This window comes from Saimiri boliviensis, chromosome 8 (assembly GCF_048565385.1).
Source record: "Saimiri boliviensis isolate mSaiBol1 chromosome 8, mSaiBol1.pri, whole genome shotgun sequence".
Classification (NCBI taxonomy): domain Eukaryota; kingdom Metazoa; phylum Chordata; class Mammalia; order Primates; family Cebidae; genus Saimiri; species Saimiri boliviensis.
The window spans coordinates 126244372-126263393 of NC_133456.1; the positions used below are offsets into that span (position 1 = coordinate 126244372).

The following is a 19022-nucleotide window of genomic DNA, read 5'->3' on the forward strand; positions in this document are numbered from 1 at the left end:
CATGATATCCAGACATTTGGCCCAACATTATTCTGGGTGTGTCTGCCAGGGTGTTTCTGAAAGAGATTAACATTTAAATCAGTAAACTGAGAAAAGCCCAGTGTCCTCCCTAAGGTGGGTGAGTATCATCCAATCAGTTGGAGACCTGCATAGCACAAAAAGGCTGAGGAATAGGAGTCCTTCTGCATGACTGCTTGAGCTGAGATATCCATCTTTTCTTGCCTTTGGACTAAAGTATCTTCTGGGGGAGTAGAGCTGCAGGCATTTGGGCTGATCATTACAACACTGGCTCTTCTGGGGGTCCTGCTTGGTGACTGCAGATCTTGAGACATTTCAGACTCCATAATTACATGGGCCAATACCTTATAAGAAACTTTGTATGTGTGCATACATTTATAGACTTGATAGACAGATAGATAGATAGATAGATAGATAGATAGATAGATAGATAGCGATAGATAGATAGATAGATAGATAGATAGATAGATAGATAGATAGATAGAATCTCCATTCTACCAGTTCTGTTTCTCTGAAAAACCCTAATACAATCATATTTGTGGAATGATTACATATACTCTTCACAAGTTTCTTTATCAGAATTTTCATCTCCTATGTATTTTAACAAAATCTTTATAAGCTAGTCACACACACGTGTGTGTGTGTGTGTGTGTGTGTGTGTGTGTGTGTGTATTTCCACCCTTTTTAAGAGACGGTCTCCTTCTGTCGTCTAGGCTGGAGTACAGTGATATAATCATAGCTTACTGCAGTCTCAGACTCCTGGGCTCAAGCAATTCTCCTGCCACAGCCTTCTGAGTGGGTAGGACTAAAGGTGTGTGCCATCATACTTGGCCAATTTTTAAAATATTTGTACATGCTGGGTCTCATTATTTTGCCCATGTTGGTCTCTAACTCCTGGCCTCAAAACAATCTTCCAGCCTTGGCCTCTCAAAGTGCTAGAATTACAGGCATGTGCCTGGGTCCCAGCCAAACTAGCCATTAATCCCTTAGATATCATACAGATTTTACCATGCAATGGAGTGTTTTCATATTATGTAAAATGACAAGAGAATAACACTTTTTAAAAAGCGATGCACTCTCTTCATTCCTTTCCCTTTGCCTTTAATGAGCACCCACACTTTACCTCCTGCTCCACCTTCCTCTTCTCCCAGCCCCTGCAGATATCCACTATCTGCATTAAGATATAGCCATTAGAAATATTTCCAACCAGAAAGGGTCTTGAGAAAAGAACAGTTTGAAAGTGGTGATGTCACAGAATGTCCATTTCAACAAACTTATTTATTACTAAAATATCTTGAATCGGTGAAATGAATTAAACCCTGAGAAATCATTTCATTAGATTTAATAACCATATCATTTGCTTTTGATTACACAATTTGGCCCAATTACATTAGTACTTTTGGTTTCCTCAGGTTCTTCCCTTGGGATATAATTAAATCTGGGATTCATGATTTGCAAATGGACTAAAAAACTTCAGCTCATTTTAGGTGAAACATTTGCTTATCAATGTTTACCAGAAAGTGATGCCTTCAGAGAAAGAGACATTATAATTTTTAGAGAAAAATGATTAAACAAATGATACATAGGACAAGTAAGAAGTAGAAAATACAGAAGATATTACTTTCACTTACAAAAATAAAAGGTTTGAAATATTTGTTTAGGTCAAACTGAGGGATCACTACTGTTTTACTCTTGAAACATTTACTCTTAAAATGTTCAGATAAAAGATCAAGATGATTGCGTATTTGTTCTCCAAATAGACTAGGGTGAACTGGGTTACTAGTAACAGAAATTTTCTTTCTTGAAAAAACGTTTATTAGGCAGCACTTCAGATTAATATATATATAGATATATAGACTTTGTAACCGATAAAAAACTAAAGTCCATTTTAAAATATCGTACTATAGGCACATATTTTTAAAAACAGTAACATCTTGGCATTTAATAACTGACTCCAGAGCATGGATATGTTTAATTGTGTGTAGGAACAATGAACAGTACACTCACACAAAGACAAAGACACGGAATGCCAGTTCAGAAGCCTTCCACACTTTTCCTGTAAAGTCAACCCAGTCTTTGTTATTCAGATTAGCATTTCAAGGGCCAGCTCTACCCTTTTTTTTTTTTTTCACTTATTTGAGAAATCTTTTGAATACCAAATACTATTTCCCATTCAAAACCCTGAATCTGTCATTAGGCAATTTCTGAAATAAGTCTCATAGCTCTTTTATCCAGATTCTTCTTTATTTCTAAGGGTCCTGAGTTGCCTGCCTCAGAGATCTCTATCATCACCCTGGGTTTCGCAGGTTTAGATCTGTCCCTTGGACATTAAGTAGGAAACTCACTCCTCATGTGGCCAAACCATTTTGGCTCTGTTCTCTATCATTCTGAAAATCACCACTATACATGAGGATTTTTTTTTAAGTAGAATTGCAAAAAAGGGGGAGCGGGCTGGTGACTATAAATATTCTTTAGAGTAGCAAGTCAGATATTAGTAAAATTCTACCTTAAAAGAATCATTAGACCATGAGAAAATTTGTGACACTAGTAATAATATGCAAATGTCAAAGTTGTTGAGTTAAACAATTGACAAGGTCAAAGAGACTAATAGTTAACAATCTCATTTCTTCTGACAGTTTAAAAGAAATCCCATCTAGCCTGGGCAACAATGAGACCTTGTCTTTACAAAAAGAAACACACACACACACACACACACACACACACACACACACCCCCACACACACACCCCTAGAAGGGGGTGGTAGGTAACACATGCCTATAGTCCCAGCTACTCAGGAGGCTGAGTTGGGAGGATCACTTGAGCCCAGGAAGTCAATGCTGCAGTGAGCTATAAACATGCCACTGCACTCCAGCCTGGGTGACAGAGGAAGAGGAAGAGGAATAAGAAGAAGAAGAAGAAGAAGAAGAAGAAGAAGAGGAGGAAGAAGGAGGAGGAGGAGGAGGAGGAGGAGAAGAAAGGTGGGGGAGAACTAAATATCAAGGTAAAAAGTATATACCATATTTAAAAAAATGAAGGAGAAGAAGAAGAAGAAGAAAGAAGAAGAAAGAAGAAGAAGAAGAAAGAAGGAGAAGAAGAAAGAAGAAGGAGAAGGAGAAGGAGAAGGAGAAGGAGAAAGAGAAGAAAGGTGGGGGAGAACTAAATATCAAGGTAAAAAGTAAATACCATATTTAAAAAAATGAAGCATGTCAATTGTACCCACATGCCCAAGAAGAGCACTGCTATGGCTCCGCTGTCTTCTTAAGGCACTTAAAACCCCATGACATTGCTAGCCATAAAACATCCTGAAGGAACACTCAGTCAGCCTTGCAACTCAGATAGGACTGAGAAGTTGGAAAGATCAGTTTTAAATCACATCCTTGGGTCAAAACCCTAGGGTTTCTATAAAAGCTGAATCTAGCGACCACAGTCAACAACAATCTGGCTGGCCGTAGGCTCACACCTGTAATCCTAGCACTCTGAGTGGCCAAGACAGGCCGATTGCTTGAGCCCAAGAGTTCAAGACCAGCCTGGGCAACATGGCAAGACCCAGTCTCTACAAAAAGAAAAAGAAAAAAACAAACAATCTATTATATACTTCAAAATAGAAAGTAGTGAGGACTTGAAATATACCCAGAGAAATGGTAAATACTCAAGGTGGTGGACATGCCCAGTAGTACCCTGATCATTATATGTTCTATGGATACAATAAAATATCACATGTGTAAGTATTACATATTCAAAAAAAAAAATCAAACATTTTTAAAAAGCAACATCACTAAGTACTGGGAAAACAAAAACTGAAAAAAACCTACCCAAGTGCCCTCCATATCGCAACTCTTCCAGGAACTTATAGAGAGAGAAATGGGGGTGGGCAAACCAGACAAGCAGATGCAGACATGTAGATTCATTTCCAGTAACCAGAAGTTTGATGTTACAGGTGAAAGACAAACATCAATGCAAGGAACAGACTGTTAAAGCCATGGCCAGGAGGAAGGACCACCAGCTTCTGGAGGGATAACCACCAATGTGTAGGAACTGGTGTGAAGAAATGACAGAATCAGAACAAACACCTAATAGAATTTCCAAAAATAAAAAACTCGGGAGAAGCCCTGTATGTAGGGTTTGCTGATACCTGTGGCACAAACACTGCAACCCTGGCAACCAATATAATGTCACTAAACAGATGGGAAGACACATACACAGTCAGCTCGGGAGAAGGCAGTAGTCAGCCAAGTGAATAAAGCGGTACTTGAGTACCATTAGAAAAGAAAGACTTCCTAGATCAACAAATAAGCAAAATCAATAATATAAAGTAACAACAGTTTTTCTGAATTTTACTCACAGTTGGCCAGATTATTTCTTTTATATGTATTGTTTTACATCCTACAAAGCCTATTCATATATCAATGTTACTTGAACGTTGTTCGTATGTTCAAATGTTCACTCATATGTTCAAATGTTACTTGAACCAACAAATAAAATACTATCAACCAATGAATTTAAAACAAACCAAACAGCAAAGAATGATTCTTATCTAAAAAGGAACTTGAACTGTATAAAAGGTCGGTAGAAAGGGATTAAATACCTCAGTGCCTCTGCTCATTGTTATGGTACCTCAGTGGGATTAAGGAGACACTTGGAGGGGGACACAGCTTGGGGTGCAGTATACCCCCAAATCTACCCATAGAGTTGTTATTTGGTGTTTTGTAAGTATACCCGTTGAGTGCATACATACTGTCTTGAGAAAGCAGTTGATCTCAACAATATTACACTTAAATACCAAAAATAACTTTATATGGAGGGTACCCTCAGAGGGTAAAGATGGGTAGGAGGACAGAAGGCATTAACTTAGGGTGGTCACAGATTTAAAAACTTTGGTGAATCTGCCAGGCATTACACACATGCTGTTCCTATTCTAGGAAAAGAGAATTGCAGCTCAGAGTAGTTAGGTAATCCATCTCCTGTCTGTGCGAATGAATAGTCAGCTGTCCACATATATGTAGGTCTGCCCTCCTCAAAAGAGAGCTACTTACAAATAAGATACATCACTTGCAAAGAAAGGGCAAAGTACATATCGCCAGTACCACAAGATGTAAACTGGAAATAGAGTTTACTGGGGAAGGTGTCACAGACAGGGAAGGAGCAGAGAGAGAGCCCCACAATAACCCAAATCTTGTCATGTCACAGTCAGCTATGCTTTGAACAGATAGAGCTAACTAGATGTATCCTTAAAAGAGGTCCAGGAGAGTGGCCCATTTCAGTGACACTTCACACCAGTTTAAGGAGGGCAGGGAGGACTTTCCAGAGAACTTCACTAACAACAAACAACATGAGTTTCCTGCTCGAAATGAGACCATGTCAGAAGGTGGCAGCCCGCAGAGATGAGGCATTCTATAATAACAGTGAGCAAACTCAGCTCTTCATTAAGCAACTATCAGGGCCAGGCTTCCCTCAGGCATCTTTGCACCTACAGCATCTAACTCAGTCCCTGACTCTAGTGTTCAGTTGTTCAGAATGCACAGGATTACTAAAGGAACAACCTGATACAAAATGAAAATGAAAACCTAGCCAGACACTGCCCAGTATTAGCATCAACATCCATTTACTAGAGATAGAATATGGAAGGTGAGACTATGAACTAATACAGGTGGCTGCAAATAAAATAGCGTATGAATATTGTGACTTTAAATTCCTTTAAAAAAGATCTTAGGCTGGGCGCGGTGACTCACGCCTGTAATCCTAGCACCTTGGGAGGCCAAGGTGGGTGAATCACCTGAGGTCAGGAGTTCAAGACCGGCCTGGCCATCATGGTGAAACACCATCTTTAAAAACAAACCACAAAAAAAAAGATCTTATTACATCACGAACTACAATGGCCAGACTGAAATGTCTGCAAAATTGTAACAGAAGGAATCTGACATACTTGACTTCATCTTGCTTCTGACCTTCAAGCTGTCCTTGGTCATTCCTGTCCACAGGCTGAGCTAACTTTGGAAGGAATTTAATTTATAGTTTAATCTTTTAATAGCCCTTAATAAAACTAAACAGCCCTTCTAAAACCAATGAAAGACCACAAGGTTAGGATTAAAAGAGGGACCTGAACTCTGATAAGATAGGCATAGTTCCTATAATCCCTTACTGCTCAGGGGCCATGTGGCCACAGGTCACAAGATTTGTGACTTCCCCAACTGCTCCTATAGATAACATCACTACTATAGAATCTAAGATGATTTGTTTTTTTTAGATTTTTTTTCAGACTGACACCACAAGGGATCCTTTACTCAAAACTCAATGGATCCTGTGGTCCCACCTAGAGGCATGAGGAATGGTTCCCACACCCCTGTGATTTCCTTCCCAACCAATCAGCAGCACCCATTCCCCAGCCTCCTGCCCACCAAATTGTGCATAAAAACCCTAAGCTTCAAACTTTTGGGGAGATTGACTTAAACGATAATTCCAGTTCTTCAGCATAAACCAACATTGTGTCAATTAAACTGTTTCTCTACTGTAATGCTGGGGTCTCAGTGGACTGATTTTGTCTGTGCAGTGGAAAGAAAGAACCCATCAGGCGATTACAGCATTCAGGTAAGAGTGAATTCACTTTGCAGTTTTAAAAAGCCACAGAAAAGAATATGGATTTACACTGAATTTCCTATGCTCAAAATTTTTATTTGGAGAAACTTCAAACCTCAAGAAAATGGAAAGAATATGCTCAACATCATGTCCCCTTCACCTATGAATTGCCAATATTGTGTCTTCTGGGTTTTTTTTTCTTATTTTTGAATTATTATGATTAAATTGCCATAGAAATTCTTCTTCTTTTTTTTTTTTTAAATATAAAGAGGGGCTTTCCAGCAAAAACCAGAAAGCCTGCCAGACAAATTCTAAAACAGCTGTAACACTGCCATAGAAATTCTTAATGGTGATTTGAAGGTAACAGATTAATTATTTTCAAAAAAAAGAAAATGAAATTTCAATTGTTAGGGTTCATTTTGAATTTGAGAAAACTTTTGAAAGGAAATAATAAGTGCATTTGTCCTAATGGTTTTCAATTACCAATAGCTGAGCATTTATTACTGCTCAGCTTTTCTGACTTTTCACCATCAAAAGGAGAAAATAGGCCGAGCCTATATTCCATAGGTACTTTTAAATGTGATACAAATAGAAATATATTTCCTTAACCAGTTACCAATGTGATATTATAAAAAATTTCCACAGAGGAAAAATGACCAATGACCAATCCAGAAAAAAACAAAGTTCCTCTTTCAGAGCTGGAGAAAGTAGCAAGACAAGTCTAAAATGAAATTTTAGAATTAGCCAGGTACAGGGGCTCATACCTATAAATCTCAGCACTTTGGGCGGCCAAGGCAGGTGGATCATGAGATCAGGAGTTCGAGACTAGCCTGGCCAACATGGTAAAACCCCTATCTCTACTAAAAATAACAAAACTTAGCCTGGTGCAGTGGCATGTGCCTGTAGTCCCAGCTACCTGGGAGGCTGAGAGGAGAATTGCTTGAACCCAGTGAGGGGATGTGGGGTGCAGAGGTTGCAGTGAGCTGAGATAGCACCACTGCACTCCAGCTTGAGCAGGAACAAGAGCAAGAACAAGAGCAAGAGCAAGACTCCATCTCAAGGAGAAAAAAAAAAAAAAAGAAAGAAAGAAATTAAATATACAACATCTTTTTTCAGTAAAAGCATATTTATAAAAACTTAATTCCATAAAAATAAATCTATTACATAGCTATTCATTCTCAACAATTTGTCCTAACCCTGAAAAAGAGTATAATTTTACACTCTAAAAACAGGAATAGTGAACTGTTTGAGATATGGTCTTGTTCTATTGCCCAACTGGAGTGCAGTGGCACAATCTTAGCTTACTGCATACTCGACCTCCTGGGCTCAAATGATCCTCCCATCTCAGCCTCCTGAGTAGGTGGGACAGCAGGCACTCACCATCACGCCTGGCTAATTCTTACGTTTTTCTAGAGACGGGCTTTCACCATGTTGCCCAGACTAGTCTTGAACTCCCAGGCTTAAGTACTTAGGCCTCCCCAAGCGCTGGGACTACAGGTGTGAGCCACCACACGTGGCCTACATTTTTATTTTGCACATTATCCACATTTCCGACAGGAATGTGAAATAACTGTTACTCTGCAAGACTTAATCTTTTATCTCATAAACCTAAGCAAATAAATTACAGGTCTATTTAAATATTCATGATTATTAATCTTTAGAAAATTGCCTAAATCTATTTCAGAAACGTTTAACTCACTAGCTTTTATTGAGTGACTAACTTCAAACACTGTATTGACATAAAAACATTTGTTAGTGTGTTCCACTTTCAGAGGGCAAGTAACTCCAGCCTTGTCCAGAGAGAGCTTTAGAATTTCTGTATTTCTTGGAGACAGAGTCTTTCTCTGTCACTCAGACTAGACTGCAGTGGCATAATCACAGCTCACTGTAGCCTCTACCTCTGGGGCTCAAGTGATCTTTCTGCCTCTGCCTCCTGAGTAGCTGGAACTACAGGCACATGTCACCATAACTGGCTAACTTTTGTCATTTTTTAGAGACAAGGTCTCACTATGTTGCCCAGGCAGGTCTCGAACTCCTGGGCTAATGCAATCCAACTGTCTAAGCCTCCCAAAGTGCTGGGATTACAGGCATGAGTTACTGCACCTAGCCTAGAATTATTAATAAAAGACATATTCATAAAATTAAATTTAAAAAACAGAATAATGATTGAATATTAAAATATTTTCTTTTTTTTTTTTTTGAGACAGAGTCTTGCTCTGTCGCCAGGCTGGACTGCAGTGGCATGATCTCAGCTCACTGCAACCTCCACCTCCTGGGTTCAAGCAATTCTTCTGCCTCAGCCTCTCAAGCAGCTGGGACTACAGGCACACACCCTACACACAGCTAATTTTTGTACTTTTTAGTAGATATTTCACCATGTTGGCCAGGATGGTCTCGATCTCTTGACCTCGTGATCCGCCTGCCTTGGCCTCCCAAAGTGCTGGGATTACAGGCATGAGCAAATATTAAAATCTTAAAATTTATTATCAAAAAATTATAAATGAGAGCAAAGGTTCAGTGTTGAGGGGAAAATGGATAGGAAGTAATGCAAAGAAACATTATTTAAGGCAAGGAAAACAAATCCATCTACGTTTGGAATGTGTATCTCTTTAGAAAATGTTTTTAACATTTGAGAGTTTTTAATAAGCAGTATTTTGCCATTATTTGTTTCATAAAATACTTAATTAGTAGTGAAGTATACAAAACACAATATTTTACCCTGTATTTGTATTCCAACTCCCTTTTCAGACAGAATTAATCATCATTAACAATATGGAAAATAATTTTCTTACTTTTATTTCATATATAGGACATATCCATATACTCAACTGCAATTTTTCACAAGAATTAAAACATAAAAATTATGTAAAACTTGTTATTTTTGCTTAACAACATGGCTTGCAAATATTTCAGTACCTATGAATTTATTTTTACCTCAACTGTATTGACTGATTGATTGAGAGAGAGTCTTGCTTTGCTCTATCAGCCAGGCTGGAGTTCAGTGGCACAATCTTGGCAAACTGCAGCCTCCGGGCTAGAGTGATTCTTCCACCTCAGCCTCCAGAGTAGCTAGTACTACAGATGCATGCCACCGCACTCGGTTGATAATTGTAAATTTTTTTTTTTTTTTTTTTTTTTTTTTGACGGAGTTTCGCTCTTGTTACCCAGGCTGGAGTGCAATGGCGCGATCTCGGCTCACCGCAACCTCCACCTCCTGGGTTCAGGCAATTCTCCTGCTTCAGTCTCCTGAGTAGCTGGGATTACAGGCACGCGCCACAATGCCCAGATAATTTTTTGTATTTTTAGTAGAGACGGGGTTTCACCATGTTGACCAGGATGGTCTCGATCTCTTGACCTCGTGATCCACCCACCTCAGCCTCCCAAAGTGCTGGGATTACAGGCTTGAGCCACCGCGCCCGGCCTTATTTTTAAATTTTTTATAAAGTTTCACTATATTGCTCAGGCTAAATCAGTTGTTTTAATAGCTGCAGAGTATCCCACAGTGCAAATATAAAATCACTGATTTAGTCATTCCCCCATTAATGAAGACTTAAGCCTGTTTCTAGCACCCTGTTTTTACTACTACAATTAGCATCCTTATCCATGTGCGAATATTTCTGTAGGTAAGTGAAGAGGGATTTTTTATTCCTACTTGTTTTAGTAAATTATTCACTCTGATTAACAGCATTCAAACTTTTAACAATCAATTTATACACAGGAGACAGATGCCCAAGATAAGGGTATATGATCTTTAAGAAGATGAAACGGTTAAATGACTCAGAGATCATGAGCCTGGAATTCAAGGGGCCTCACTATGTTTGCATCCACACAAGTGTTCCTGCTTTTAAGTTTACTCAATGTGCAGCATTATGGGCAACTATTTAAATGACTGATGACAGGAGTCCTCTATCTTGATGGCCACTGCCTAATCAACTTTGTTATAGATTTTACATGTATATGTACAATAATTCTTGTAGAAATTAATAAAAATACATCATTTGCATGCACAAATAGAAGACAAAGACTACAATGGCAATTCATACTGCATATTTATAACAAATACGTAGGCATTAACTCCCACAGTTTGGTTTCCTGTCTCAAATGGTGACATCCAAAAATATATGCAGGTTAACATATTCAGAACAAATTTTAATAATCTTCAATCTGTAATTTTAAAATGCAAAACAGGCCAGGAGAAGTGGCTCATGTTTGTAATCTCAACACTTTCAGAGGCCAAGGTGGGAGGACTGCTTGAGCCCAGGAGTTTGAGACCAGCCCAGGCAACACTACAAGACCTCATCTCTACAAAAAGAAAGAAAGAAAGAAAGAAAAGAAAAATCAGCCAAGCGTGGTGGTGTGCACCCATGGTCCCAGCTACTTGGGAGGCTGAGGTGGAACTATTTGAACCTTGGTGGTCAAGGTTGCAGTGAACCATGATCATGTCACTGCACTCCAGCCTGGACGACAAAGCAAGATCTTATCTCAAAATAAAATGAAAATGAAATGTAAAGCATAATTTATCTTTCCAAAATGATCCCAAGAAAAACTGCAAACTGAACTAGTATTTACTAGTTATTAACACATATTATACAAATTATTATGCTAGTTATTAAAAATTATAACTAGTTCACAAATTATAATATTTAAAATAAATATAAAATTATCTAAAATAATTATAAACAATGGGAAATAATTATACTAGTTACTGATGTAGATCATACATTTCTATGGCTCATATACAACTGAAAACGAGCATCCATGTTTTTTTCATTCTACTGAAAAGCATAGGGATCACCTGAAGTAAACTTTGGGTCTGGTCTATTAAACTGAAAATCTACGAAAAGCCATGAACTCTTTTCCTAGCTGCAAGCTCATTAAACAATAAATCTTGTTTATGAATTCAGAGAGAATTCTCACCCTGAATCATTGACTTATTTATTCAATGACTGAATGCGTATGATATATTAAACACCATCTCAGGTGCTTGAAACAGATGAGTAAACAAAACAGAAAAGATTTCTGCCCTTCGGAAACCCATATTGTAATAGGGAATGAAAACATACAATGAATGTAACGAATTATATGCATACTAGTGCTATTAAAAATGAGTAAGGTAAGGAGAACTGGAAATACAGAAAGTTGGAGAAGTGGGGACATAGCAAGGCAGCAAGATAAAGTTATAAACAGATCAGAGAAGGTCTCAGTGAGGAGTGAGATTCAAGCAAAGACTTGAAGGACCCAGGAGAATTAAGCAAGGGATATTTGGGTAAAGCAATTTCCAGTCAGAGGACCAGACCAAGGGCCTAAAGGAAGAAACGGATTTCACAGATCTCCCAAAGCATATCCAGGAGCACCCATTCTCACCCCTGTGAATCTCAGTTTATGAAGAATCCACCATTGTCTATGCAGTTATAATTTAGTAGATAATAGCAGGGGTTTTAGAGTTAGAAAGGCTGAGATGTGAAGCCAAGGTATACTTACTGTGAAACCTTTAGCAAGTAATACGGCATTGAGTTCCTCATCTGGAAAACTGATATAATAATGCTTATGTCTACCCCATATGATCTGTTTAAGAACAATGTATATAAAGAACTTAGCAGGGTGAAATTCAAGATATGATAGTTCTTGTCAGATATGAACCCAAAGCACAGGTAACAAAAGCAAAAATATGCAAACAAGATTACATCAAACTAAAAAGCTTCTGCATAGCCAAGGAAACAGTCAACAGAGTAAAAGGACAATGTATGGAATAGAAGAAATATTTGGAAACCATATATCTGATAAGAGATTAATATCTAAAATACATTTTAAAAAACTCAGACAACTTAATAAAACAAGTAACTTGATTTAAAAATGGGCAAAGAATCTGAATAGATATTTCTCAGAAGAAGACATACAAATACCCAACAGGTATATGAAAAAATGCTCAGCATTACTAATCAAAAGGGAATTCCAAATTAAAACCAGAATGACTATCACTTTCCACGTGTTAGAATGGCTACCATCAAAAAGATGAAGGATAACAAGTACTAAAGAGGATGTGGGAAAAAAGGGAACCCTTGCACACTGCTGTTGGGAATATAAATTAGTACAGTCACTATGAAAAAGGGCATAGAGGTTCTTCAAAAAATTGAAAATAGTGCTATTATATGATCCAGCAATCCCACCACTGGGCATGTATCTAAATAAAATGCAATCATATGCTGAAGAGAGAGCTGCACTCACATGTTCACTGCAGCACTACTTATATTAGCCAAGACGGAATCAACCTATCTTGTTGTTTATCAACAGTGTTTATCAGTAGACCGTGAATAAGAAAAATGTGTAATACACAGACACATACATACATACATAGATACATACATACAGAACACACACAACAAAATACTATTCTGCCTTCTAAAAGAAAGAGATCTACCACTGTGGCCACGTGAATGATCATGGAGGACATTATGTTAAGTGAAATAAGCCAGGCACAGAAAGACAAATATTATATGATCTCACTTACTATGAAATCTAAAAACACTGAACTCATCAAAGTCCGTAGAGAGTGGAATTGTGGTTACCTGGGGTTGGGGAATGGTGAGTGAGGAAGTATTGGTAAAAGTATACAAAATTTCCATGAGGAGAAGTAAGTTCAAGAAATTTACTGTACAACATGGTAACAGGAGTTAGCAACAATATACTGTATACTTGAAAACTGCTAAGAAAGCAGATTTTAAGTGTTCTCACCACATAAAATAAACAAAGTATGTGAGGTATTACATATCTTAAATAGCTTGAGTTAGCAATTCCATAATGTATATATATTTCAAATCAAGTCGTGCACAATATATATATTTTTGTCAATTAAAATGTTTTATAAAATTTGAAAAGGAGTAATTATTTTAATTAGTTATTAACCAAAAATTACCCTAAATATAGCACAAAGATTCACATATGCACAAATACATACACACTTGATTTGAGCATTAAAAAAAAAAAAAGCTAGCGATGTTATTATTGTTATCAAATTGCTTTTATAAGAACCAGAGTTTCAAGCAGTTAAGTCAACTTATGCAACAACTACCTAGGTTTTCCAGACCACCTTAAAATCATAGTGGTATTTTTCAACTCACAGAGCCGTTATTAAAGTTCAAATATTAACAACCTGGCAAATTTATAATCACATGGGGAATTGAAAAGAAATCATGAAACTCTGGTCCAATTTTTATCTACTTCTTCATAGGAAGTCCCCAGGCAATATTATTCCGGCAATATGCAACTCACCACGCACTGAAGGTTAACCCTTAAATTCCCTTTTACTTTTCGGGTCACATATATTTCTATATTTGCAAGTGTTATTATTGTATATTAACCACTTGTCTAATACAATAGAAAAGTCAAAGAACAGCTTTGTTGATTAACACTTCCATCTTTTTCTTACATAGAGCAATGCATGCAGGGGATAAAAATAAAATCACCAGTCATATCATACTGTCTGACAAACAACATAAAGAATTTCTTACCATGAACAGAGATTTTAGTAGCAGAATCCCTTGGGGTAAGAATCAAGACCAATGTGATTCAATATATTAATAATAATCTGTTCGAAGAAACATGCAATAAGGTATATTCCACTAACAGAAAAACATTTAGTTAAGTAGAAACCAGAAGGGTCTTTGAAAGACTCCAGAAGGAACTAATCAAATATTAATCATGATGAAATTTGGCTTAGTAATTCAGGTAATCAAGATTCTGTTTTTTGTTTTTTGTTTTCTGAGATGAAGTCTTGCTCTGTCACCCAGGCTGGAATGCAGCAGCACAGTCTCAGCTCACTGTAACCTCTGCATTCTGGGTTCAAGCAATTCTTTGTTCCTCAGCCTCCCGGGTAGCTGGGACTACAAGCACACACCACCACAGGCGGCCATTTTTTGTATTTTTAGTAGAGATGGGGTTTCACCATGTTGCCCAGACTGGTCTCAAACTCCTGACCTCAGGTGATCCACCCATCTCAGCCTCCCAAAGTGCTGGGATTACAGGGGTGAGCTACCATGCCTGGCCTAACTTTAAATTTTGAGCAACAAAACCTATCAGGTGAGCAATGGCTTTTTCCTATCAGTAGTCAACTGGGCAAAAATATCCCTTATTATTTAAAAAATAAAAACAAATAAGCTTCCTCTATTTCTCTTAGCATTCCACGTTTTATAACTCCCATTTTCTTCATTGCCTCCTAGAAACCTGGGGTGTGTCCCTCCATTCTACTGAAATTGCTGTGAGCCATTTTTAATGTCTCAATCATACAAAAATTACAATTTGATCATGACCAAGACCAACTGATTCTACCTCCTATTATCTTCCATTTTTTCTCTCTCTACTGCAATAGCCTGCATTTAGAATATTCTTGCTCAACCTCCTAAGCTTTCTCCTTTTTGTCTCTCTCTTCTCAAATCCATTTTCATTATACCTTCATGAATGAAACATTCATTTGGAAGCAATATGAAACTCTAGATCCCTTCCTTTACCAACATTGCCTCTTGACGTTATACATTTGGATATTTTCACAACCAGAAGTCAATCTAAGTTCTATGCACCCTGGCCACTCACAAACAACTCTCAATACATCAGATCACTCACAAACAAAAATTTCACCAATTTTCTTTTCTTTTTTTGGAGACAGGGTCTCATTCTGTGACCCTGGCTAGAGTGCAGTAGCACAATCATAGTTCACTGCAGCCTTGAACTCCTGGGCTCAAGAGATCCTCTCACTTCAGCCTTCCTAGCAGCTGGGACTACAGGTGTACACCACTATGTCAAGGTAACTATTTTACTCTTGTAGAAAGGGATATCTCCCTATGTTACCCAGGCTGGTCTTGAACTCCTAGGCTCAAATGATCCTGCTGTCTTGGTCTTCCAAAGTGCTGGAATTACAGGTGCATATCACCATGGAAAATAGGTGGGGCTCGGCACAGTGGCCTGCTCTTGTGATCCATTTTCAACTATACTCCAACTCTTTGTCAAGGATTTTAATCCCCTTCTATTTTAACTCTTACTGGTGCTTCAAATCCTAAAGTCAATACTATCTATTCACCCAAAGCAGCTTTAGTGTTTTGGGCAGAGTCCCCAAATCTCTGTTCAACGGTCAAAGCCACTGAAACATTCACAGATGCTTTACATCAACCTCTATTACTTCATCATAAACACAACAATGATCCCAATCTTCTGTGGACCCAATAAACTGTCAGGTATCTGAGAACAGAGTTGGAACTGTTTTTAATCAATACTCAACACCAAAGCCTAGAGTCAATACTAAAGAAATATTTAGGCAAAAACAAAATGGCAAATTTAGTATTCAACTTTCAACTGTACAAGAAATAGTTTTTAAAACCAGAATCAACTGTTTTTAAATTGTATCTCCATCACTTACCAGGTAGGTAACATGCAAACAGTTTAGTAAAAGGATGTGTTTTCTCACCTTTAAATGGGGATAGTAATGTCTGCTTTACCGACAAGATCCTGAACACCGATATTTTGCAGAAACCCTGGTACATTGTGCACGTTCAATAAACTGAGTTTTCTCATTACTTGCAGCATTTCAACATAATTGTTAAACAACTGAAAACACAGTAAACAGAAACCATCCACCCTCTGCATGTGCTTGATGGCTTACTTTACACTAAATGTCCTTTCAGAGAATGGTATTCTTTTGTAGAAAAGAAAGGAAAAGCGAACAAAAATAGTTCTAGTGCTACAGAATCCACTTCTATAATTTAAAAATTAAGATAGGCAACTTAAGAACCAACAATTCCATAATTATTCCAAAAAATTTACTTGTTAAAATATTTCTCCCATACTGGCTTAAGTTTAAGACTAAAATTTAGTGGCAAACATTTGTTCAAATGAATGTCCTTGTGTTCACATGTACCTCAGTGTTAAAAATGTAGGAGACCCTCAATAAGTTACAGTTAAAAGATGAGACACAACCAGAAAAGGAAGTAGAAGGAGAGGAATCCCTGGCATGTGGACGCAAAAAAAGGGTAGAGTGGCAACCACACAGACACAAACACCCCATGTCACCATGAAGAGGAACGGGGGAGCTGGGCAGCGAGGTGGAATATACGATGGCAATGGGCAAATGCTACCAGAGACAGAAGGCAGGTAAACTAAGGTTCCTGCAAGGTGAGCAACTCCCAATAAATGACATCATCCCCCAAAAAAACCTCCAGTACTTCACTAATCTTCAAAATAGGACAACTAATTGGGGAAGAATCTCTCCCAATTCCCCTGACCCCAGCGATAACGAAAACTTTAAAGCAGTATGACTCATAAGATTCTTATGAATAAGCCTAGTCATAAGGTAAGAGACAATGTAAAGGGCCTGACATAACCAAAAGCTCTTCATCTATTCGCAAATACCTATGATTGCTTTATTGCTAAAAACCTCTTAAGCCAAGTGTGACGGCATGTGCCTGCAGTTTCAGCTAGTCAGGAGGCTGAGGCAGCAAGATCATTTGAGCCCAGAAATTCAAATCCAGCATGGGCAACATAGTGAGATTGCATCTTAAAAAAAAAAAGCCTAAAATTCCACGAATTGGCTTTATTTCAAACCTTTAAGTTTAGAAGACTCGTTTATATTAGTGTACAATTTAATTCTTCAAAATACAAATGAAAGTGACGTAGCTCCTTTCACTGTTAAGAAAGAAGACAACAGTTGTGTTTTCTGTGGAGTAAAAGGTCAGAGCCCTGCCAACAGGACAAAAGGGCCAAGAAGGATTACAGAGCCAGTGGTTTAGAGAATTCAAATCACCTGTGGGGGTAGACATGGCAAGAACTATTTTTATCCTACATTATAAACTAAATAATGCAGAAACACTAACATGACATTTTATGAAAGCTTGCACACACACACACATATATACACACATCCAAAATAAAAGTAAGGAACAGTCAAGGAAAATTTGTTGGCAATGCAAAAGCGTGCACAAAAGCAAGAAAGAACTCTTGCCCAGACTGGAGGTACTAAAGAAAAGAATAAACAATAAACGATGATTTTAAAAACCACAGTATGCATATGGATGGAAATTTTTTTAGAAGTCATAGAGTAGAATGCTTATAAATTTGGGTTGTAAAATGAGTTTACATTGAAAATATCATACAAAATAATTCCTTTTATATTTTAAAGCCAAAAGTAGGTACAGTGCAGATCTTGAAAAAGACTATTAGTTTCTATGACAAGAAAAAGGAAGTAAAATCTCAGAAACTGGAAAAACAAACTTTTATATCCCATGTTTGCTGGCAAAAATATTCACAAAATCTAATGATAGAATATAGTCACAAATGAAGGTTTTAGCAACAAAGTTAATTCTGTCTAGATACCTCTCTGAATTTAAGCAAAGATTAACCTAGCATTATAACCGTAAGTAAATAAAAAAAATTTTTTTTCCTTTTTTTTGGAGACAGGGTCTCATTCTGTCCCCCAAGCTGGAGTATGGTGGCGTGATCATAAGTTACTACAGCCTCCACTTCTGGGGCTCAAGTGATCATCCTGTCTCAGCCTTCTGGGTAGCCTAAGACTACAGCCCCAACCTAATGCCCAATTATTTTAACATTTTTTGTAGAGATGGATTCTCATCATGCCGCTCAAGCTGATCTTGAACTCCTAGGCCAAAGCAATCCTCCTGATTTGGACTCCCAAAGTACCAAGATTATAGGAATGAGTCACTGTGCCTGGCTGTAAAAATCTGTTATATTTACAAAAAGCAGCTTAGCCATAATGTTAGTACTTCTTACTATTGAGAAACACCTATTGAAAGTGTTTACCGTTCGAGTACAATCTGAGAATATGCCAACTGGCAAGTGCTTGAATTACTGGCTACATGGCATTTTTTCTTTTGTTATCAAAGAATTTTAACTATACGTATGACTTGGTGAAAAATATGACCATCTAATAAAGATAATACTGATCATATACCACAAATTTGTTCTAAATTTTAAAAATCCTAACCTAGAATACAATGGAATAGACTGTTGTGCATAATTTACTTATTCTAACAAGGCCTTCCATTTTAAGCAGCAAGTTGATTTCCTAATGATAAACTATGACTATCAAAAATTGGTAGCAATCACTAGGATTGGATATGCAGTGAGAAAAAAATAAATTTTATATTAGGTTTGAATGAAGCAGCATATAACGAAAAGAATATTGATTACTGAACTATATTATTTTTTGTTATCCTTACTGAAGTCCATGAAATCGGTTCTATCATCCACCATTTTGCAAACGAGAAAACAAAATCAGGAAATAATCATCATTGCCAAGGTCACATAGCTAAAAGAAACACAAATTTTAAGTTTTTCTGGGTCAGAAGCATAAGTCGTCCACTACAGTATAATCACTGACGCTTCTGAACAACTGCATCAGGAAGAAAGAGGCAATTTCCCCAATTATCCA

At 37.5% G+C, this 19022-nt stretch overlaps 1 protein-coding gene and 1 non-coding gene across 26 annotated transcripts in view; both read right to left on the reverse strand.

Moving 5' to 3' along the window:
* Positions 1-19022, reverse strand: part of PARD3 (par-3 family cell polarity regulator) — an 838158-nt gene that overhangs the window by 427506 nt on the left and 391630 nt on the right. The gene's annotated exons all lie outside the window — the stretch shown is intronic.
* Positions 6862-6923, reverse strand: LOC120367649 (U7 small nuclear RNA). Its single transcript, XR_005581976.1, has one exon. It is a non-coding gene; the product is annotated as a U7 small nuclear RNA (small nuclear RNA).